Source organism: Balaenoptera borealis (genome assembly GCF_965194805.1).
Source record: "Balaenoptera borealis genome assembly, chromosome: 6".
NCBI classification, from domain to species: domain Eukaryota; kingdom Metazoa; phylum Chordata; class Mammalia; order Artiodactyla; family Balaenopteridae; genus Balaenoptera; species Balaenoptera borealis.
Window position 1 is genome coordinate 58,132,312 of NC_138863.1, and position 23,403 is coordinate 58,155,714.

The following is a 23,403-nucleotide window of genomic DNA, read 5'->3' on the forward strand; positions in this document are numbered from 1 at the left end:
GAGTATTTACTCCACCACTTGGCTGAGACTAGGCTGTCACAAACCAGAAAGAGACCCCTGAGAAGATTTACACTAGGGAGGGAAGGACAGGCCTCTTTCTCCATGCCTGAGTGGAAGCCCAGACCAGGGCCAACCAGGGAGGGGAGCAGCCAGAGTTGGCAGCCCATATAATAGGTATTCACGTCTCTTGGTAGGGCCACTTCTACAGGGTCTCCACGGCAGGTTCTTCTGCTCTACTTGTATTTCAGCACAGAAAAGCTGTGTCCCCTACCGCTCCTGGGCAGCATCCACCGGGGGTGGGAGTGAAGGAAGATTTCTTCCTTCTGATATTGAGGTGTTCTGAAAAGAGCAAGAAATGGAGACTCGGGGTCCCATACTTGGCGACCAGTTGTTCTCCCAAAGCGATAAATCATGGTTAAAACAGAAAGTCATGTCAAGTACATTTTGCCAATCGACCTTTCAATACTGAATTGAAGCCCCATTTTTCCCTGCATAAATATAACCTTGATTTGAGGAAGTCATAGGTCCTGTATTTCTTTGGTTCTCTCCCGAAATGTTGAGCCCAACAAAAATGGAGATATTCTACAAAGACTATAAAATTTGTAATTTTGAGTGGATATCTTTGAGTCTCTTTAAGTGAACATTCGAAAGTCTCTAGTGATTATTTATTTATCTCAAAGCCATCATTTGAAACTCGGTTTTTAACCTTCTTAAGTATGAGAATCCCTTGTTGAAAGTCCTTTAACTTTTAGTATCTGCTGATTAGGAAGCTACATAGTGATGACAGGCTACTGCCAGGTTAATGATTAATTTAATTTTAAATTAACTTGCATTTACTCAATCACAACATATACATATATTTGGAAAGTAGCAATGCCTATATGTGGGAGACACAAATTCATAATCCATTCACACACCTTTTACAGTAACTCCAAGGGCTCCTAGAAACTAAGCTCCATAGGTTGGAAACTATTTCTTTAGAAAAACTAAACTTATGAAAATAAGTAACTGAAGGAACATCTGACCATTTTGAATGTGGGCATATTTTAATTTGGCAGGAATCTTAAAACAGATCAAATTGAGCACACTTTCCTTTTTCTAGATCAAGTGCATTTTGAATATGAATAGGATAAACTGAAAAAATGAATATTTGGCACTGAGACAAAAGAGACTTTATATTTTAATACAGGAAGGGATGGCAGTAAAAACCAATCCTTGTGTGAAAAAAGAGTTTAGGGTTTTGTTTGTTTTTTTTTTCCTTTTTCTCTTTTAATCCAGAGGGGGAAAGGAAAAGGCAGAAACATGTAGTGGCTAAGCGCTCATTTTTAAGAGCCAGATAAACCAGAGTGTGAAACCAGGCCTCAACCCCAACCAACTGTGGAATCTTGAGTCTCTTCACACCTATTTTTCATGTGTAAAATGGGGATAGTACCTACATTAGAGAATGCGATAAGAGTTGAATGAAGTAAATGTCAAGTGCTTGGTCCATAGTAAGAGCTCTAACAGTGGTGGCCATTGGTATTATTCGTGAATTTTGCATGGAAATGGATGTTCTAGTGAGGTTTAGCTTTAGAAATCTAATATTTTTTAGTACACCCAGAAAGGACAAATTGCAGACAGATCTAAAAGCTAGATCTCCAAAATGCAAAGAGAGGGCACTTAGGTAGGTATCATCACTCTACTTAAATCAACACTAGGAGATGAGAAAACGAGAGAAGGAATTTTTATCACTGTTTATTCTGTGCTCGGGCTCTTTGCTGAGGCCGCAAGTACTAAATGGTCCCTGTACTCTTGGTATTATGGGTACCACTTGCAGAAGAATTAAACCATTTTCTTGCTAAAAACAAAAAAGCCCTGTAGATGTAACAGAATATCTGAGACAAGTGTGGATTATGACAGAGACATAGCTTTCAGACAATTTTATTGTTTGAGTGAAATTTATAATCTTCACTTGTGAGAGGAAGCCAGGTTTCCATGTTTAGATAGGCATTGTGTATCCCACTGCTGGGTTTAGAGATTGCTTGTTGTCAAAAAGGATCTTAGATGGGCTCATATGCTGACACTGCATTTTTTCCTTAATAAAACATTAATTCCATGCCACCACCCCTTCAGAAGAACAGTTGAAAAAAACTACAGATCACAAATATGCTGTGGCTTTAAGTTGGAAAACCGAACTTCCACTTCTCATTCTTGTATGACTCTGAATATTATGCATTTCTTTTACCTTGACAATAAATAAAGATCGATTCCTTTGTATTTGGTGGTAAGGGGGCAAGGACTCTCAACTTAGAATACTCTTTTTTCTTGAAACTTATTAATATACTCAGAAGCCAAACATTTAACTTCAGTTGAAATAAGGATTGTAACACCAAGAAAGTGTCTTTGGCCCTTCAGGGATTTTCTTGAAGTCTACGAAAAATCATCCTGATAGCACCTGAAGGATCAGGAGGGGATAGTTCAATTACAGTCAGAAAGTGCTGCAAAGAAGAACTGCACATAATTCGCACAGTGCTCATTACCTCTGGCTTTCTGCCTTAGCAACTGCCATGTACTACATCAAGCGTGTAAATGTTCTATGCAGAGCTCTTTTTTGTCACAGCCTGTGGGCCCCTGGGGCACAGATGGAGCTAAGAGAAAGTTAGCATAAGACATTCAGGACCCAGTTCCCTAACTCTTCCAAATATTGAGGTGTTGATCATGAAACCTATGATGAATAAAAATATCTAGATGTACTAAGCAACAATTAGTTGGCTAAATCGTACAACAATTTCGTGAAGGATATAAATACTGTTACCATCTTAATCTGGGTTTGTTTGGTGGGTTGTTTTCCCATATAAGGTTTAAGAATTCATTCAGTGTCGCCCATGAAATTAGGCCCACATGTCCTAATCCATGTAATCTGTTCCTGAAGTCATATAAGGTCCGGGCATCAGAATTCTGTCACCCAGAATCCTATCAAATTCTCAGTTTCCTGTTCGGTCCCTATTCATAAACCCATTCATCCATTCCACAAGGATTTCTTTTTATGCTAGGCACTAAGTATACATAGGTTTGTACTCCCTGCCCTTGGGTAGGTTACAATCCGTGGGAGAGACCAACGATACACAAATAGATACACAGCTACATGCTGTGAAGGAAACAAGTAGGGAGCGGTGATAGTCAAACAGAGAGGGCCTCTCTGGGATGACACTTAAGCCACAATCTGTAAGAAGTGCCCAGAGCTCTCCAGGGAGGGGGAACAGTGTTCCAGGATTCCTGGGTGTTCCCAGAACCACAGAAGGCACGTGTAGCTGAGGCAGAGCAAGGGAGGGGCAGTGTGGGAGCAATCGCCTTGGAGAGGGGTTGGGGCCAGATCACGTAGGGCTTATTAATTTGGGTTTTCTGAAGTATGATGAGAAGCCTTTGAAAGGTGTTAAGCAAGGGAGTGACGTGTTTAAAAGCCCTTTCTCTGTGTGTATAAGGAGGCATTTGCAATCAGCCATGCGATTGTGGTAGTTCTCTTCATTTTGACTTCCAGAGAAGGTGTAACTGCAGATGGAAGGTAAACTCCAAGGCAAGTCAGCACCATGCTGCTAACCAAACTTTGTATAACATTTATAAGCTATGTCTAATTACTTTATTTCCCTGAGCACTGGTTTTTCTGGAGAAACTTGCCAACCTTGAAGAGTTAGACTGAGGATTCAAAGACAGAATTGATTAATGTGAAGCCTCTAATACCATGCCTGGCACAGAGCAGCTACTCAGTAAGTTATATTGTTATTTCCATAAAGTAGTACCTTCTTGTGACGCATAAAATATCCATTTTCTAAAATCATCAATACCTTCATTTCTAAACTTAAGACATAGAAATTACCTCATTTAAATGGTTTTCTACTTTCTTTTCCTTTTACATCTTGGAGTAGAGGCTGATTTTGAAAATGAATAGTCTACTAAATGTATGAAAACCCAACAATTCCTTAAGAATGCAAAGTATGTTCAATGCCATCCTAGTAGTGGTTTTCTTTTAATTTCTGGTTAACATGTAGGACATATTTTATATTCCCATCTCTGTTTATATACAAATGGAGAAAAAGTATTTCAAAGATGAATTCATATCCTATTTAAAATTCTGCCTCCTATTTTAAGCAGTTGTTCACTAAATCTGAATTATATTTTGAGTCAGTATTTGTCATTTAATAACAGTGCCTTTGAATTTTATGTCATGAAATCATAAATATTAGGAGTCAAGTTCAATTAATAATTTAACTCACTAATATTTATAATTAAGATATTGGTGTGTCCTTGTCAGCAAATGATTATCCTTTACAATAAAGAAATATAAACAGTATTCTAACATTCTCCATATTCTTTCTTAGTGCTTTAATCTGTGTTCAGTTTTTAGCTATATAAACAGAAAGATACTTGGCCTGATTTCAGAAAAAAAGTAAAATTCTGAATTTGGGAATGTTGGATCAGGAATAGCTTAAAGAGTATCTGGAAAGCACTCCAAAAGGATTTGTGGCCCAGTCATAAGAGAGAGAGTCAGAGGGGCCTGTAGCCACACAGGGCCCTAACCTGACGACACCCAATCTTTAGATTTTCTCTGCATCTTTTCCCCCTCAACTGAGCCACACGCAAAGAGAAAGGCCAGTTCGTGGTTGGGCAGATGTTTGAATCTAGTGCCAATTATAGAGTCTTCTATAAAGGAATATGTTATTAGGTTGATAGAATATAAGTCAGATCAAAAGAGGCTCCCACAAATATCTCCAGAAAAAAATTGGATTAAATTATTGTTGGTGAATAGCAGGTTCTAGTTCTATTCCCCAGCACTATTATCCCTTTTTAATGAAGAGGCTTGCTTCTAATGTTGACTCATGAATCAGGTTGATCACAGAATTCCCGTTAACATCGAATGCAGGTGAAATACGGAATCAACAAGCACTGCAGAGAATAACCACAGCTTGGCTCAATCTTTCTTGGAAAACGACTTCAGAAAATGAAGCAGAGATACTAATGATGCATTTCCTCTGGCCGCAGCCCTGCAAGGGAACAGGGATTTTGTCTTTCCCCTTCTCCCTCCCTGCTCCCTGACAGATAGAAGAAGTTGGGTCTTCCAAGCTCCAAAATACAAGCTGTAAGCACCTCCAAGGTGTGAATGGTGAGAGGTGATGGAACTCTGAACCAGAAGAAGGAGCTAGAAGCATAAGAAGTAGGGATGGGAAAAGGGAGGCAAGAGAGGGGTTTATAAAGAGGGAAATGTGGGGAGGTTACCACATTAACTCTTAAAAGCTCTTACCCCAGCCCCTGGGAAAGCTGACGAATGATGGCAAGTGACCTAGTTATGTCCCAGGTAGAGGCAAGAGTAAGATGAGGGCAGAAGTAAGATTGATCACAGAGAGAGGGGAAGGGAAGGGGAAAAGAGTAAATGCTTAAGGCCAACCACCCAGTGAGGTGTGTCCCCAGGTCCACATGACAGTAATTAATGCAACGTAAGCTAAAGTAAGAAAAACTGGTGGCTTATCATATTTTTCATGTTGGTTTTAGATGCTCAGTTTCTATGCTTCTCAGAGGTTGGAAGCAACATGGATTGATTCTCACTGCTAAATGTGATTTTCTAGACTATGGTACCCTCATGAAGAAAATAAGGAAAAGCTTATATTTCTACCAGATTTATGTAAATTATCTTTGAGGATTTTTTGTTTTTACAAATTTAAGATGCAAACTATATCTCAGAGTTCCAATAGTGAAGGCTGGGAATTATCCAGTGCTCTTTTCCTGTCTTGACCATATGTCTCAGCCCCTGGTACAGATCTGGCATGTGGATAGCTCTCAAAAAATACCTGCTGAGAAGATGATGATAATTCTTGCAATTAGAACCTCTAGACTTCACAAGTATAATAATCTTACTATGACTATAATGGGCACCAGCACATTCAGAGAAGAAGAAACTGAAAGATTAGATTGGCCATACCCATGATCGCAGGACTACTAATCCAGATCATGAAAGAAAACAGATCACAGAAAATATTTTGTTGAGAGGAAGGTTTTTTTTTAAGTTTTTAATAAACTTTATTTTTTAGAGCAGTTTTATGCTCACAGAAAAATTGAACAGATTCATTACTAATTCATTACTGGTAGGAATTCAAAATGGTACAGCCACTTTGGAAGACAGTTTGGCAGATTCATACAAAACTAAACATACTCTTACCATACAATCCAGCAATTTCACTCCTCAGTATTTACCCAAATGAACTGAAAACTTATGTCCATACAGATACCTACACACAGATGTTTATAGCAGCTTTATTCATAATTGCCAAAACATGGAAGCAACCAACATGTCCTTCTGTAGGTGAATAGATAAACTGTGGTACAGCCAGACAATGGAATATTATTCAGCAGTAAAAAGAAATGAGCTATCAAGCCATGAAAAGACATGGAGAAAACTTAAACGTATATCACTAAGTGAAAGAAGCCAAGCTGAAAAGGCTACATTCTGTATGATTCCAACTATATGACATTCTGGAAAAGGAAAAACTATGAAGACATTAGAAAAGATCAGTGGTTGCCACGGTTAGGTGGGGAGGGATGAATAGGCAGAACACAGAAGATTTTCAGGGCAGTGAAACTACTCTGTATGGTATTGTAATGGTGGATACATGTCGTTATACATTTGTCCAAACCCATGGAGTGTACAACACGAAGAGTAAGCACTAAGGTACACTGTAGTCTTTGAGTCATAGTGATGTGTCAGTGTAGGTTCATCAGTTGTAACAAGTGTCCCTCTGGTGGGGGATGTTTGTAATGGGGGAGGCTGTGCAGGGGTTATGTGGGAAATCTCTTCTGCTAAATTTTGCTGAGGGCTTTTTATAAGTAGCTTGCTGACAGTGTCTTACTATTTGATAATTGCTAACTGCTGAGTTCTTGCTATGTGTCAGGTACAGTTATATACCTGGTCACGTTTAATCCTGAACACAACTCCGTAAAGTAGGTACTATTCTTATCATCCCCACTTCATAGAGGAGGAAATGAAACTTGGAGAGGTTGAGTAACTTGCCAGAGGTCACAGTGTTACAATGGACAGAGCCACACTTGTCATTAGGCCAGGCTGTCTCAGTCCACAGATGCTAACTGAAGTCACTGCTTTGTCACAGGGACATTGTAACATGAGGCACGACTCATAACTGTGATGGGATAGGAAAGACTGGGGACCAAAATTTCGCACAAAGCTATTTATAAATAAGTTGTGAAGATCACATAGATTGCCACCATGTGAGTGATCCAGGGAGGATCTTTGCACGATCCACTTAGCATCCACGGCCTTAGCACCAGGAAACACGCACACGCACGTGTTTGTGTGTGTGTGTGTGTGTGTGTGTTGAGGTAAGGTTTGCGATGGTTTATCTGTCAAAGAAAAGCAAAGCAGTTAAAAGTCTTCTGGTGGCAAAAATTGAAATAGATTCTAATGATTTATGCTCTGACCAAGAAAAAATGTTCTGTTCCTTCATTATGCCTAGAATAAAGTAAAAGATGACTTTCTCACTTTTTAGTGATTTATAGGCCGTACCCCACACTGTGCCCTCACAGGGCATGTACAAAGGGAAGACTGAAATCATTAATAATGTAAAGGACCTCCACATCTGGTTGGTCCTCCCAGGTGAGTGAAGCCGAAGCCTGATTTAACAGATGGACATTGCACTCTTTCCTGATGGTAAAATCACCAGATGTTTAGAGATTCCAGAAGTACAAAGGCAGAAGGAAGTGCACTAATGATGAGGTTTCTAGCATACCTTTAAATTTTCTTACTTTTAACACCACACTTTCTTGCACATCGGGTATATGTGCATGTCATGCTATTATTCACATTTTAATTAAAATAGAATTTTACTCCAGAATATTTTATTCTAAAAATAAGGAACAAGGGAAATATTCTTACATACCATCACTAGACAATACCAAGCATTATTCACAGCCTGGAAAACTCAGTTGTTTTATTTCCCGTTGATTTTTTTCTTTTCTTTTTTTTTTCTTTTTACAGAAGCTCTTGAAGGGGCCTGGGCCCTTGTGGCAATGGCTTGCCTGGTCCTCCCTGGCTCTACCTCCCTGGCTATGCAGGGGGACCATAGCAGATTCGCTCCAACTCTTTACCAGGTTGTGTCCATTATTTTTAAGCCTCTGATCCCAAAGGGAAGTTGAGCCCACCCTCACTCAAGAAGGGGAAATCATGGAGGCCATAATCATAGGGAACTGAGATGAAGACCTTGGTGCCAGTAGCGCTGCAGAGGGAGATTATTCCACTGTGGGGAAGAGCGTAAGAGCAATAGCTGTGCAGAGAGTGAGACCTGGGTTCGAGTCCTGGCACCCACATTTCCCAGTCATGTGGCCTTATCCTTGGACCAGTTCTTAACCTCCCTCTGTCTTGGTTCTCAGTTTTCTCCTCTGTACAATGGGGATTATAATGCGTACCTCATAGGATTGTATTGATGATCAAAGAAGATAAGGAATGGAAATGGTCTTTGCACACTACCTGGTATAGAGTCAAGTCCTTAAATAAGAAGAAATCAAAGAGAGAGAGAGAGAAGCTGTGCGTCATGAATTTCCAGGTACACTGCCTCTGGGAACACATCCTTCCTTTTACATCCGGATATTTCCGAATTGATGCCTAGGATGGACTAGCTTCAGCTTGTTTGTTCCAAACCTGTCTTGATCATTCCAGTAATCAAAATTCTGGGTCCTATGCATGGTGTAGTTTATATGGACGACAATATTGTATTATAATCATCAAACTTGCTAGGAGACTAGATCTTAATTATTCTTACCCAATTATTCCCACAAAAAAGAAATTATGCCACGATAGAAGGGGCTAACCATCACTACAATAGCAATATTACAATATATATATGTATCAAATCAATGTGTTGTACACTTTAAATTGACACAGTGTTATATGTCGAATATATTCCATTAATAAATGAATTAATAAAGAAAAGCTCAGGGCCCTGGACTTTCCGCAGATGGAGCTCCTTATTTCAGAACTGAGAGCAGGCTAAGGGGCCCACCCAGCACCACTCACTGGTCATGGTTCTTCTTTCAGATGCTCAGAAGTTTGGCCTTCTGAGTCCATCTGAATACAGACTACAAAAATAAAAAACAAGACAGAACAAGTAGCTTTCTCTAAGAATCTTTTCTGTGTGTTTTCAACGGGATGAAGCTGCCCTAGGGTTAAGTACTGTGCTATCAACTGACCAAAGACCTGAAAGAGTAAGGCCCAGCTTCCCTTTTTCAAATTCTCTCTCAAACTACCTGCTGGGTGATTGTTTAATTAGTGGGCAAACAGCAATTCCCAAAAATGATGGGGTCTTTTAGTGTTCACAAGCATATATAGTTCCTAATGTTTTTTACCAGCAGCATATACAACCGTTTCCTACTATGAAATAGACTAATCTGAATATTAACTATCTGCCGATTTCAACACACCTCTCCTATAAACATTCGCTTCCTGGGCAGGGAGGAAGCCCAAATGATGTGGTCCTGTGTAGTTCTTTAACTTTCTGTTTTAAGATTTGTGCAGAGCATCTGATTATTTCCAGGTGTTTCAGATTTCCTCATGGTCTCCTTGTTATTTCTCCCCTCTTTGAGCTCCTTTGGCAATGAATGTGACCATGAGGTCCAAAGCCATAAAGGATGTGTTCACCACTTCCCTCTTATGTCTGTCTCTTTATTTAACCACAAGTTCACTGTCTTTATCCATGTTAATTCCCTGAGGTATTCACACAGCATTTGTGTTGACTGCCTTAATTTTGATCTTCTCTAATCATTCCCTGCCAGATGGTAGTTAAAGTTTAATGGCCGCCGTAAAAATAGTTCCCTTTCTTCTTTCATCAGTCATGTGTGTTTACTTAGCTAACTGCTAGATGTTCAGAATGAACACAAAGTGACCACCAACAAAATGAATTCAGCAAACACATTGGCTTAATACTTTTCATGGTAGCCAAAGATGTTGCCTGCCATTATCCACTCAGCCATTACCCTTACCTTTTATTGTCTTACCTTTTCTGTTTTGTTAGTTTTCTTTCCTTTTTATCTCCCTTCTCAGGTTGTTGGATGGAAAGACACAAGACCATGAGGCCCTGCAGTCATCCGTCTGCAACAATTAAAGTGTGTGGATAGGTCCGGCTGCAGTAGCGTTAAGTGCTAGAGAGATGGCATTTGGCAGAGCCGAAGAGCTTTCCTTACCACACCCATGTGATGTGGGTAAGCACCCTGCCTTGCGTTCAGATAAAGAAGCTGTGACGACTCTCAGTGGGCCACACAAGAGGCTGGTGTAGAAACTTGGCATTCTTGAGAAACAAAATAAAGAAGCAGATAGATAGAATAAATTCATCTCGAGATAAATGATATGCCCTTTGTGTCTTTTGTGCATCCAACTATCATTCCTGAGCCAGCTGGTTCAGAAAAAGCAACTAAATAAGGATGATACAATAAGCCATTTTACAGATGAGGTAACTGAGCTGAGTCATATTACACGACTCTTGCCAGGATACTCGCATCTCTAGAAGTATCCTGTCACTTAGATTTACATTTGACATATTAAAATATGTAGGAGCTATTTTAAAAATAAATAAAACTAACCAAACAAAAAATTATTATCATTTTTAGAGCAAGCATTCTGGGTGACTTTATATACACACACCACTTAAAGCCTATAAAATATAGGACTCTAGGGCAGGGGTCTGCAAACTACAGCCTGAAGGCCAAATTCAGCATACTGCCTGGTTTTGTAAATAATGTTTTATTGGAACCTAGTCCCACTCATTCTTTTGCATGTTGTTTATGGCTGCTTTCACACTGCAATGGCATTGTTGAGTAGTTTTAACGGAGACTATATGACCTGCAAAGCCTAAAGTATTTACTATCTGGCCTTTTACAGAAAACGTTTGCCAAGCCCTGCTCTAGACCTTTGCATTATGGTATTGCATGTTATTTCTACTTAAATAATTAATTTCTTCTTATGATTTAGGAATGCTATTTGGTATTGTTGCTGAACATGGCTTAAAATGATGTTGCTTTTAAATAACATTTCAAATGCAAAAGGATTCTAAAATCATCTACCAAAATGTCTATCTCAATCGTACTAACCACTTTGAAGAGTTAGGAAACTATAAGTGTTCCACAACTTCTTGTTAATTTGGGAAGCATCTGATGACCACTACGCATTCTATAGCTGGTAGTATTTTAGAATGTGGGCAAAAGATATCCCAACTAACTTTTTTTTTTTTTTTTTTTTTGGCTGTGTTGGGTCTTCGTTTCTGTGCGAGGGCTTTCTCTAGTTGCGGCAAGCGGGGGCCACTCTTCATCGCGGTGCACGGGCCTCTCACTATCGCAGCCTCTCTTGTTGCGGAGCACAGGCTGCAGACACACAGGCTCAGTAGTTGTGGCTCATGGACCCAGTTGCTCCGCAGCATGTGGGATCTTCCCAGACCAGGGCTCGAACCCGTGTCCCCTGCGTTGGCAGACGGATTCTCAACCACTGCACCACCAGGGAAGCTCCCAACTAACTATTAATCAAGGAAAAGGTCAATGTTAATATTTGGCCAGCTTTGTAATTTGAGGCAAGAACCATAATATCTCTGGACTTCTGTTTTTTTATCCATGAATTGATGCTGCGTGTCAAATCATCTCTAGCATCCCTTTAGCACTTCTGTTCTATTGTTCATATTCTCCCCAAAGTGTAAGTGACCTCCTCCTTCCCCAGCCCCCTCCAAAACTAAGTTTCTAGGCTCTCGTGGGAATCTAGTTAGTCCCAGTTTTTAAACATCCCCTGCAGGAAGATTTTAATTCTAAGCAACTTTAACCTGAATCTCAGGGGAGTGAAGGAGAGGTGATGCTCTGAAATTAAGAGCATTAAGTTACTCTTGTGCCAAATATCTTAACTATGAGTATAAAAATGGGAAACTTGGGGACTTCCTTGGCAGTCCAGTGGTTAAGACTCTGTGCTTCCACTGCAGGGAGCACAGGTTCGATCCCTGGTAGGGGAACTAAGATCCCACACAGCATGCAGCCAAAAAAAAAAAAAAAAAAAAGGGAAACTTGTACCCTTGTGGACCTGAGGAAGTGTATCCAGACACAAGACAAATAAGGCATCAACTTTCCACAAAGATTTTGAATGGAGACTTAAGAAATTTAACTGATGACTTAAAAGATTCTTTTTATGTTAAAAAAAAAAAAGTAAAGCCATGTTGTAGAGTAGCATGCAAAAATCAGCAAGAATTTTCAAAGTAAAATACAACCCTTCAAAGATATTTTGCTCATGAGGAAGGAGCTTTAGATTTTACACCCAGAACCCTTCTCTCACCTTGTCCCCTCACACAGAGAGCTTGGTCACTGGGGAACTGCAAAGGAGAAGTTGGAGAGGCATTGTCTTATGGAAAGTAAATGCTCATCTTCCAGTGTGAAGAAGAGCACTCATGCCTTTGAGTCACTGTACCAGAATTTATAATCAGACTTATTACTGTGTCTCAAAACTTCGAACTAGTTCCGAGAAGTTTATTCCAACAATAATGTGCGTAAGTGAACATTCAGAGTGGCCCATAATTATAAATTCCCAGGAGTGTGTGTATCTTTTCCTGATGTTTCAATAAATTACTGTGGGCAGAATTCAAGCATCATACATCAACCAAATTATCTCTAAGCTCCCTTCCAAGCAAGGGAGGCAGTGGTAGGAGGTGAGGAATGAAGTAGGAATAAACCAGGAGGCTCTGCCACTAATTCACAGTGTAAACTTAGCCAAGTACAATAACTTTGGGCTGTGGTTTCTTTCTCTTTTTTTAATTGAAGTATAGTTGATTTACAATGTTGTGTTAGCTTCTGGTGTACAACAAAATGATTCAAATATACTATATATTTTTTTTTCTTTTTCAAATTCTCCTCCATTATAGGTTATTAAGAGATACTGAACAAGATCTTATTACAAGATACTGTTCCCTGTACTATACAGTAAGTCCTTGTTGTTTATCTACTTTATATGTAGTAGTGTGTATCTGTTAAGCCCAAACTCCTAATTTATCCCTCCCCCTCCTTTCCCCTTTGGTAACCATAAGTTTGTTTTCTATGTCTGTAAGTCTGTTTCTGTTTTGTAAATAAATTCATTTGTATCATCTTTAGATTCCACATAAAACTGATATCATGATATTTATCTTTCTCTGTCTGACTTACTTTGTTTAGTATGATAATCTCTAGGTCCATCCATGTTGCTGCAAACGGCATTATTTCATTCCTTTTTATGTGGGCCGTGGTTTCTTTATCTGGGAATGAGAGGTTGGAACTAGAGGCAAACCCACATGGGCCAGATGAAATTCTTAGTAAATTATAACTGCTATGAAAATGTTGTTTGTATAATCTTCAATTCACTATCCTCTATCTGGCAGTTATAAAAACTTACAATATTTTCTTTATTTCCTAAATAGGAGTGAAAATTACTATTATTTTATACTTACTCCTAATCCCTTAATTAATAAATATAGTAATAAACACCATGAACAGTGCAGGTACCAGAAAAATAATTTGGAACATAAGAAGTGAAAAAAAAAGAGATGATTACAGATCTAAAGGAGCTGCCATAAAGAAACTCAACAACAAAAAGGCTTAAGAAATAAGGAAGTTGATTTCTATCTCAGGTAACAGTCACAGGTGGGTACACGGCTCTGTTTGGAGACTGTGGCTGATGACAGCTCTCCCTCTGCCACATGTGGCTGCCAAGGCCATATTGGTTGTTGCCATTCCAACCACCAGGAAGTCCAGAGCCAGGAACTTGTGAGAGGCAAGTTGCTCACCTCACTTCTACCCACCTTCCATTGGCAAGAGTTTAGTCCCACACCCAGTGGCTGCAAGGGGGACTGGGAAATGGGAAGTCTCACCCTAGCCACAGCTCCATTATTATGGAAGAAGAGGAGGACAGAGAATCCCTTAGGATCATTGGAATGAAAGGAGGCTGAAGAGGCAGGCTGGTCAGTTACTCAATGTATAAAAGGTATATATTTATAGAATTTTAAAATATTTTAATATTTCATATTTGATATATGAAATACCTAGATATGGATAAAAATTCTAACAATAAAACAAATTAGTGATACTCACCCAAGCTTTAACAGCTCTTAACATGTGTACAGTGGAAGACCTCCAAGTCTCTCTCCTCTCTTACCAGGGGGGACACACTCCTGAATTTAGTGTGAAGTCTTCCCTTCTGTGTTTTTTTTTTAATTTTACTACATTTTTAAATCAGTAAAGAATATTTCTGTGTTTCTTTAACTTTACATAGAGTGGTATCACACTGTATCTAACATAATACAGCTTGCTTTTCCCTCCAAATTGTGTTCTTTAGATTTATCCATGTTGATAGTATAAACTCAATTCCTTCATTCTGACTGCTTTATGGTATTGTTTGTGTGACTACAACTTGTTTCTGAATTTCTATTCATGCAAATACGGCTGCGATGTGTATCTTTGTGCACAAAGGCAAGCATTATGCTAGAGTTTTGTTGTTCAATAAAGAGCCACTAGCCACTGTGTAGTCATATGGATACTTAAGTTTAAATTAATTAAATTAATTAGAATTAATGACATATAATTTAATTTTAATTCCACAGTCACACTAGCCACGTTTCAAGTGCTGAGTAGCCACACGTGGCTAGTGGCTAGCATATTGGAGGGCACAGTCATCATCGTAGAAATTTCTACTGGACGATGTTGCTCTAAAGTATATATGCAGCAGTGGAGTTGCTGAGTTGTAGGGTATACATAGCCTCAGTTTTAATAGACATTGCCAAATTGCTTTCCACATCAGTCAAGAGTCTTAGTCATAAGCAACAGAAAGCCATTATGGGTCATTTAAACAAGAAAAATAATTTTTAAAAGGATGTCAGATACCTTACAGAATCTCAGGAAGGGCTTGAGAACCAACCTGAAGATAAACTACCCAACATCACACCATGGAATTGATCTAATAAGGGCAATGCTACTCTGCTTAAAGGCACAGGTACTGCCCCTTTTATTTCCAAATGACACCTGCTCGATGCTTGTGCTATTTCTAGGACTGTACTCATTGCCAACTCCAGAAATTGTACAGAGGTGCTGTCTCTGCTGCCACCTTCACGACAGGGGTTCCGCTTGGTCCCTACTTTTATTTTTTTTTTTGATTTTTTAAAAACGCTGTATTGAAATATAATTCACATACCATATAATTCACCCATTTTTTTTAACATCCTTATTGGAGTATAATTGCTTTACAATGGTGTGTTAGTTTCTGCTTTATAACAAAGTGAATCAGTTATTCATATACATATATCCCCATATCTCTTCCCTCTTGCGTCTCCCTCCTCCCACCCTCCCTATCCCACCCTTCTAGGTGGTCACAGGGCACCGAGCTGATCTCCCTGTGCTATGCGACTGCTTCCCACTAACTATCTATTTTACATTTGGTAGTGTATATATGTCCATGCCACTCTCTCACTTTGTCCCAGCTTACCCTTCCCCCTCCCCGTGTCCTCAAGTCCATTCTCTAGTAGGTCTGCGTCTTTATTCCCGTCTTGCCCCTAGGTTCTTCATGACCTTTTTTTTTTTTCTTTCTTAGATTCCATATATATGTGTTAGCATATGGTATTTGTTTTTCTCTTTCTGACTTACTTCACTCTGTATGACAGACTCTAGGTCCATCCACCTCACTACAAATAACTCAATTTCGTTTCTTTTTATGGCTGAGTAATATTCCATCGTATATATGTGCCACATCTTCTTTATCCATTCATCTGTTGATGGACACTTAGATTGCTTCCATGTCCTGGCTATTGTAAATAGAGCTACAATGAACATTGTGGTACATGACTCTTTTTGAATTATGGTTTTCTCGGTATATGCCCAGTAGTGGGATTGCTGGGTTGTATGGTAGTTCTATTTGTAGTTTTTTAAGGAACCTCCATACTGTTCTCCATAATGACTGTATCAATTTACATTCCCACCAACAGTGCAAGAGGGTTCCTTTTTCTCCACATCCTCTCTAGCATTTATTGTTAGTAGATTTTTTGATGATGGCCATTCTGTTGGTCCCTACTTTTTAACATCATTTTCAGATTCAAAGTTTGGAGCTGATGTATCTGTTTGGCAGACTGGGTCAAACACCTGCATCCCATCTTTACAGAAGGCAAAGGAGGCAAGTGTCTTGTAATTTTTCATTTCTGGGAGATGTGCAGATTTTCAGACTTAACTATTACCTAGTTGGTCTCCAAAGTGGATATAAAAATTGTAATTCCTACCAAGGCAAGGGACAGTTCCCATTTCTCCACAAAGTTTCCAGCATGTGGTATCATCTAGCATTTTAATGTTTGCCAAACTAATAGTTGTGCAGAGATATCTCAATGTGATTTTAATTTGCATTCTCTTGATTAGTGGTAAAGCTGAGCATCTCTTAATGTGTTTCATAATCATTAGAGTTTGTTCTATAAACTGCCTATTCATATCCTTTACCTAATTTTTAAGTTGGAATTTTGGCCTTTTTCTTATTGATATTAATAACTTCTTTTTATATATTTGTTTTTTTAAGTTCTAGGCATTAAATATCTCTTCCCAGGTGGTAGATTGTCTTTTCAATTAAAAACAAAGTCTTATTATGGAAATCTTCAAGCGTATACAAAATAGAGAGAATGATATAATGAATCCCAATGTACCCATCACTGAGCTCATCAATTTTGTTTCAGCTACATCACCACCCTGCACTCCCCACAGGTTATTTAGAGGAAAATTCTCAGATATCATATTACTTCCTGCGTAGAATCTCTGAGGGAAAGAACTCTTTGTAAAACCAGATCCATAATACCCTCATCAACCTAATAATATGTAAAAAAAAAAGTCCTAGTATCAAAATTCTCCAGTCAGTGTTCAAATTTCCCCAATTGCTTTATAAATCTTTCCAGTTTGTTTGGGTCTATTTCCAAATAACCAATTACAGTCAATATTCAATAACTGTTACAATTGGTTGATATGTCTCAAGTACATTTTAATCTGTAGGTTACTCCTCCTTTCCATACTTCTCTCTTTCTCTCTCTCTCTCTCTTTCCCTCTCTCTTTCCCTCTCTCTTTCCCTCTCTCTCTCTCTCCTCCCCCCCCCCCCCCACCTTTTGGAAATGTTTTTGTTGTTGTCGAAGAAGTCAGGTTTTGGTCATATAGGCTTCCTAAGGTTGGATTTTTGCTGTTTGAATGTCTGTGGTACCGTGTAACATATTCCTCTGTCCCTTATATTTTCTATAAATTGGTAGCTATAGTGAGACACTTGAATAGACTCAACTGTTTTGTGGCAAGATTGCTTCATTGGTAGTGTAGTCTAATTCCATCAAGAAGTACATAACATCTAGCTGTCTCTCTTTTTGAGATGCTAACAGCCATTGATGATCATTGCCCAGGTCCATTAATTCAAAACGGAATGGAAACTAATGGTACTCTAATGATACCAGTCCATCTTCTTTTGTTAGCTGAAATACTTCTATTGGAAAACAAAACACAGAACAGAAAAACTTCCCCTTATGAACTGTTGATATCTTGAGGTACAGTTCAAGTGGAAAAGGCAAGATAAATGCTATTTTCCCTGTAACAGTTTTCAATATCATAAGTTAGTTCCCTAGAATCCTACAAAGGGGAAGAGGTTGTGGACTCCAAGTATTGTTTTCCACTGAACAGACCAAAGATCCTTGGAGAAATAGCTATCTCCCGATTGGAACAGGAAATATACAGGATGAGTCTATATATCACAACTGAAAGTGAGGAAGCTGTAGAGTCAGAGTTGCATCAACAGTTCTCAGGAGCCAACTGGAAAGGTTTCCACTGACCAGAGATAGGGTAATTTGAGCATTCAGAAGAATAATCATTAAATGTTTAAAACACAACTTATATGTTAAAATTCACAAGCTCACAACGACACCAAACAAAACACTCTTTTTATATTTCTAATGGCATTCTTTTTTGACCAGATTTTTTTTAACCTGAATCTAGTCAGAATCATTTACATTTTTCTAATTATAACTTCCAGACTGCTGCCTGTTTAACTCCACCACTAGAGATGACTGGGGCTTCTCTTTCTAGATCCTATTTGAAATATCCCAGCCAAAGGCTCTGATTGGCCCTGCTGAAGCATTATTCCCACTCTTCAAGCCAATCACAGTGGCCAAAGAGATGAAGAAATTATGATTGGTCAAGTTTTGGCAGGTGGAGTAAGGTAGGGGAAAGGCTGTTACCAGAAGGGAAAGTAGAGAACAAAAAATAATAACAAAGAGGAAGAGGAGGAGGGGTGTGGGGAAGAGGAGGAGGAGAAGAAGAGGAGGTCTGTTCTGAACGCACAGTTTACCTATAGCTCCATCCTTAAATAATGTGTTTAACTCACAGCCAAGAATCTTATTCAAAGGTTCCTAACCAAAAACACTTGACCCTGAGTGATGATAGACTAGGCTCTGGTTCACAGGTCAACATACAGGTGCCCATCTTTAAATGAGTCTGGCCAGCTATCTCTTACACAAACCTATTATAACTCTTGTGATCCAATGGGGACTATTCCTATTGGGTAGTACAAGATACAAAAAGGTTACACAATTGCATGATTTTGTCTGACTTTATCGTGACATTTATGTGATTGCTTCTTGACAATGACCAGGGCCAGAGTCCCTCCAATAAATTAATTTCCTTTTATACCATCCTTAATCATTCTCTTCAGAGGCTCATGTACTTCAGAATTTACTTGTATTAATTCACCTCCATAAATTTTTTTTTTCTCTAGCTTCACATTCATTGTGCTTCTTAAAGTCAATTTTCTCATCAGAACTTCTGCACTTGCCAAAGTACAGAGATGAATGTCAGAATGTCAAGGGTTTTTTAATGAATTCTGACAAGACAGAAAAGGTCAAAGCAGATTTCTTCAACATGTTCAAATATGGTCCTGATTATAAAGGTTTTTATGAGTATTTAGGCTATTCCTTAAAATGACTACAGTGTTCTGCTATACTTGATGGGTTAAATTCTGCCTGGAACAGTCTTCTCTCTATGGCCCCCACCTTCTGCCCTGATCACCTCCTCATCCTTCCGCTGTTGGATGAGATATTCTCTTGCAAGAAGTCTTTCCAGGACCCCCAGGATATAGCCAGTTGGCACTTCTAATACCCTCTTCATGCTCAGAGTTTACCTCTATTATAGCACTGTACTGTAATTACACCATATTGTAATTACCTGTTAATTTGTACATCTCTGCTCCTCTTCACTGTAAGACCAGCTTCGTGGGGGCAAAGACTGAACCTAGACTGAAGCACCCCAGAGACTAGCACAGCTCCTACAAAAAGTATCTACTATGCATGTGTAGGATTAAGGGACATTCTTCAAAACAATTGCCCTGTACTCTGTAAAAATGCCAAGGTCATGAAAGACTGAGAAACTGTCCCAGATTGGAAGAGATTGAAAAGGCATGACTCTGATCCTGTATCAGATCCTGGACCAGAAAAGGAACATTAATGGGACAATTGGCAAAATTTGAATAAGGCTAGTAGGTTAGTGAATAGTATTTGATAAATATTGATTTCCTGGTTTTGATCACTGTACTGTGGTTTTGTAAGATAACATTTGAGAAGCTGGATGAAGGGCATATGAAACTTCTTTGACGTTTGCAATCTTTTTTGTAAGCCTGAAATTATTTCAAAATGGAGAGTTTTTAAAATTTTTAATAGGAAAAATCAAGCATATGTTGACTCATGGATAAAATGGAAGGCAGGAAGGGAGGGAGGGAGGGAAGGAAAGAGAGTAGGAGAAAAGAAAGAATGAAAGCTTAAAAGCTAGCTGGCCTTTGGAAGTATAGCTAGGATAATAAAAGGATAAATTTGAGAACTTTTATAACCATAGGCACCTCAAACACCAAATTCTTAGCAGTTTAATTAGGAAATGCTGTTTATGACCACAACCTTATGTAGTCCTTTCTTTGCTGTCTACTCTTGAGCTTTGTTCCATATGCTTTCAGATTATTCAGTTAGATTTAGCAAGCGCTCCCTGAGTGCCTGCTATGCGGCAGGCACAGTGATGAGCCCTGAGGGTAGATGCAAACGTGGTAAGATATGTTCCTCGTCCTCAGGAGCTCAATCCACAGGCGAAACCGAAGCAAAAGGCAAACGAAGAATGGCGATACAGGGGGAAATGTGCAACTGTTCCCCAAATACCAAATTGAGGCAAGACTTTGAGGGCATCATGCTAAGTGAAATAAGTCAGATAAATACAGTATGAGCTCACTTACATGTGGAATTTTTAAAAAAAACAACTTATAGATACTACAGAGAATAGATTGGTGGTTGCCAGAGTGCCAGAGGCAGGGGTGGGGGGGATGGCGAAATCAGTGAATGGGGTCAAAAGGTACAAACTTCCAGTTATAAGATCAGTTAAGTCCTGGGGATGCAATGTACAGCATGGTAACTATAGCTAATAATGCTGTACTGTTTATTTGAAAGTTACTAAGAAAGTAGATCTAAAAAGTTCTCATTTTCTCATCTATGTGTGGTGACAGATGTAAGTAGACATATTGTGAGCACTTCACAACATATACAAATATCAAAACACTATGTTGTGTACCTGAAACTAATATAATGTTATATGTCAGTTATATCTCAATTAAAAAAAGAGGCAGCCCGGAAAAGTGCTTACTTTCCTGGGAGGACTGAGGCTTCCCAGAAGAGGGGATGTGCAAACTGTGTTTTGAGAATAAATCAGGATTTACCGGTAGAAAAACTGGGGAGAACATTCCAGGCACACTATGTATAAGACCTCAGAGGTGGGAAACAGCCAAGTGAGTTCAGCACAGCTAAAATAAAAAGCATTCACAGAAGAATGGATTCCTTTTTAGCAGCTTTATTGGGATATAATTCACATCTCATAAAATTCACCCATTTAAAGGGTACACTTCAGTGGTTTTTAGTATAGTCACAAAGTTGTACAACCATCATCACTGTCTAATTTTAGGATATTTCATCAGCCCCCAAATGAAATACCATGTCCATTAGCAGTCACTCCCCATGCCCCACCCCCAGCCCTAAGCAACCACTAATCTATTTTCTGCCTCCACAGATTTGCCTATTATGGACATTTCATATTAAGGAATCATACAGTATATGGTCTTTTGTGATTCTTTCATTTAGCATAATGTGTTCAAGGTTCATCCATTTTGTAGCATGGGTCAGTACTTTATTCCTTTTCATTGCCAAATAATATACCAGTGTGTGGATACATCTCATTTTGTTTATGGACATCTGGGTTGTTCCCACTTTTTGGCGTTATTAAGAATGCCGCTATAAGCACTAATATTTTTATCTGGGCATAAGTTTTCATTTCTCTTGGATATATATTTAGAAGTTGAATTGCTGGGTGTCATGGTAACTCTGTTTACCTTTTGAGGAATTGTCAAACTGTCTTCCAAAGTGGCTGCACCATTTTACATTCCCACCAGCAATATATGAGGGTTCCAATTTCTCCACAATTCCACACTTCTTGTTGTCTATCTTTTTTATCATAGCCATCCTAGTGGGAGTGAAGTGGTTTATTAGCTTTTTAGGGCTGCTATAACAAATTAGCACAAACTGGGTTCAGTAAGTCTCCTACGTATGGACGAGTTCCATTCCGAGAGCACGTTCGTTAGTCCATTATTCGTAAGTCCAACAAAGTTAGCTTAGGTACCCAACAAACACAATCGGCTGTAATAGGTTTATAATACTTTTCATACAAATAATACATAAAAAACAATAAAAAACATTTTTAATCTTACAGTACAGTACCTTGAAAAGTGCAGTAGTACAGTACAATAGCTGGCATACAGGGGCTGGCATTGAGTGAACAGGCAAGAAGACCTACTGACTGGAGGAGGGAGAGGAGGTGGGAGATGGTAGAGCTGAAGGATCGTCAGCAATAGGAGATGGAGGGCAAGCTGCAATTTCACTCACTGCTTGACATTCATGACACAGGTTCTGATTCCTTGCTGGAACCAGATGCATGTTTGCATCTTTGAAAGTTCCCAACATGAAGGTTCATATGTAGGCGACTTACTATAATTTAAAACAGGAGAAATTTATTATTTCACAGTTCTGAGGTTGTGATAAGGAAAAGAATGAACAAACCAAAATTATATTCAGGAAGGAGTATCTCTAAAGATGAGAATAATTAGCTAGAAGGAGGAAGTCTAAAATGACTCTTGGGATTCTTAGGGCAGTGAAACTGCTCTGTATGATACTATAATGGTGGATACATGCCATTATACATTTGTCCAAACCCATGGAATGTACGCCACCAAGAATGAGCCCTGATGTAAACTATGGACTTTAGATGATAATGCAATGTAGTGTCGATGTAACAAATTTCTACTTTGGTGCAGGATACTGATAGTGAAGGAGGCTGTGAGTGTGGAGGGGGGGAGAAGGGGAATGGGTAATATTGGAACTCTTAATTTTGCTATGAACACAAAACTGCTCCAGAAAATAAAGTTTATTTAAAATGAAAAAACTGTTTAAATAATAAAATGACTCGTATTTGAGACTGGAGTGACTAGATAACATGCTGTGACCCAATTTGGGCCAATCAAGGCCTTGCCTCCTGGAATTTGAACCTTGAAAAAGCAGTGAGCAAAGCAGTGACGGCTGACCTGCACTTCCACCATGCCTCAAAGAAACTGGCCTCCTACTTAGAACCCAGAGCTGCCCCAGTTTTTCGTCCAGACAGAGCCTGGGCCAGGATTAGGGTGAGGGGGTGAAGTAAGCGAGGCACTGACCTGGAGCACAAAATTTAAGAGATGCTCCAAAAAACTCCAATATAAATAATATTTTAATGCAATATTTTTAAAAATCAAAATTCATGCAAATTTCCATGATGAACAAAATATCAAAATCTTAAAGATAGGATCAGTGTTACTGATTTTTTCTTTTGCCTCAGGCTCCAATATGGCTTGAAATGGCACTACAGGGTCCTGGTTTTTCAGATTTTCCTTTTTTTCCATAAGCCAGTCCCTGTGTCTCCAGTAATTCCTCCTTTCTGTAAGTTAACCAGAAAATGTCTCCTTTACTCACAACCCAAAACCCAACTGAGATGAACTCTGACATTATAAGTAAATGTGACTGCCTGCTAATTCCTTGGCTACACGGATTCCAACTTACAATTCCAATTGATTGGCCTTCTATTGGACAGATCCTATGTCATCCTAATGCAAAGCTAAAACTCACTTTACCTAAAGACTATTTGAAATCAGGGATAAAAAGCCACCAACTGAGAAAGAATCTCAAAATAATTATGCTGAGTGAAAGAATTCAGACAAAAATGAGTACACACTGTTTGGTTCCATTTATATAAAACTCCAGAAAATAGAAACTAATCAGT

At 38.9% G+C, this 23,403-nt stretch overlaps 1 long non-coding RNA gene across 1 annotated transcript in view; it reads right to left on the bottom strand.

The window, feature by feature from the left end:
• Positions 1 to 694: 694 nt before the first annotated feature.
• Positions 695 to 23,403, bottom strand: part of LOC309631410 — a 187,596-nt gene continuing 164,887 nt past the window's right edge. Inside the window, exons 5-6 of the long non-coding RNA XR_014246247.1 lie at positions 17,145 to 22,082; positions 695 to 17,101 (exon numbers count right to left, since the gene is read on the bottom strand). This is a non-coding gene — a long non-coding RNA (uncharacterized lncRNA). The remainder of the gene's footprint in view (positions 17,102 to 17,144; positions 22,083 to 23,403) is intronic.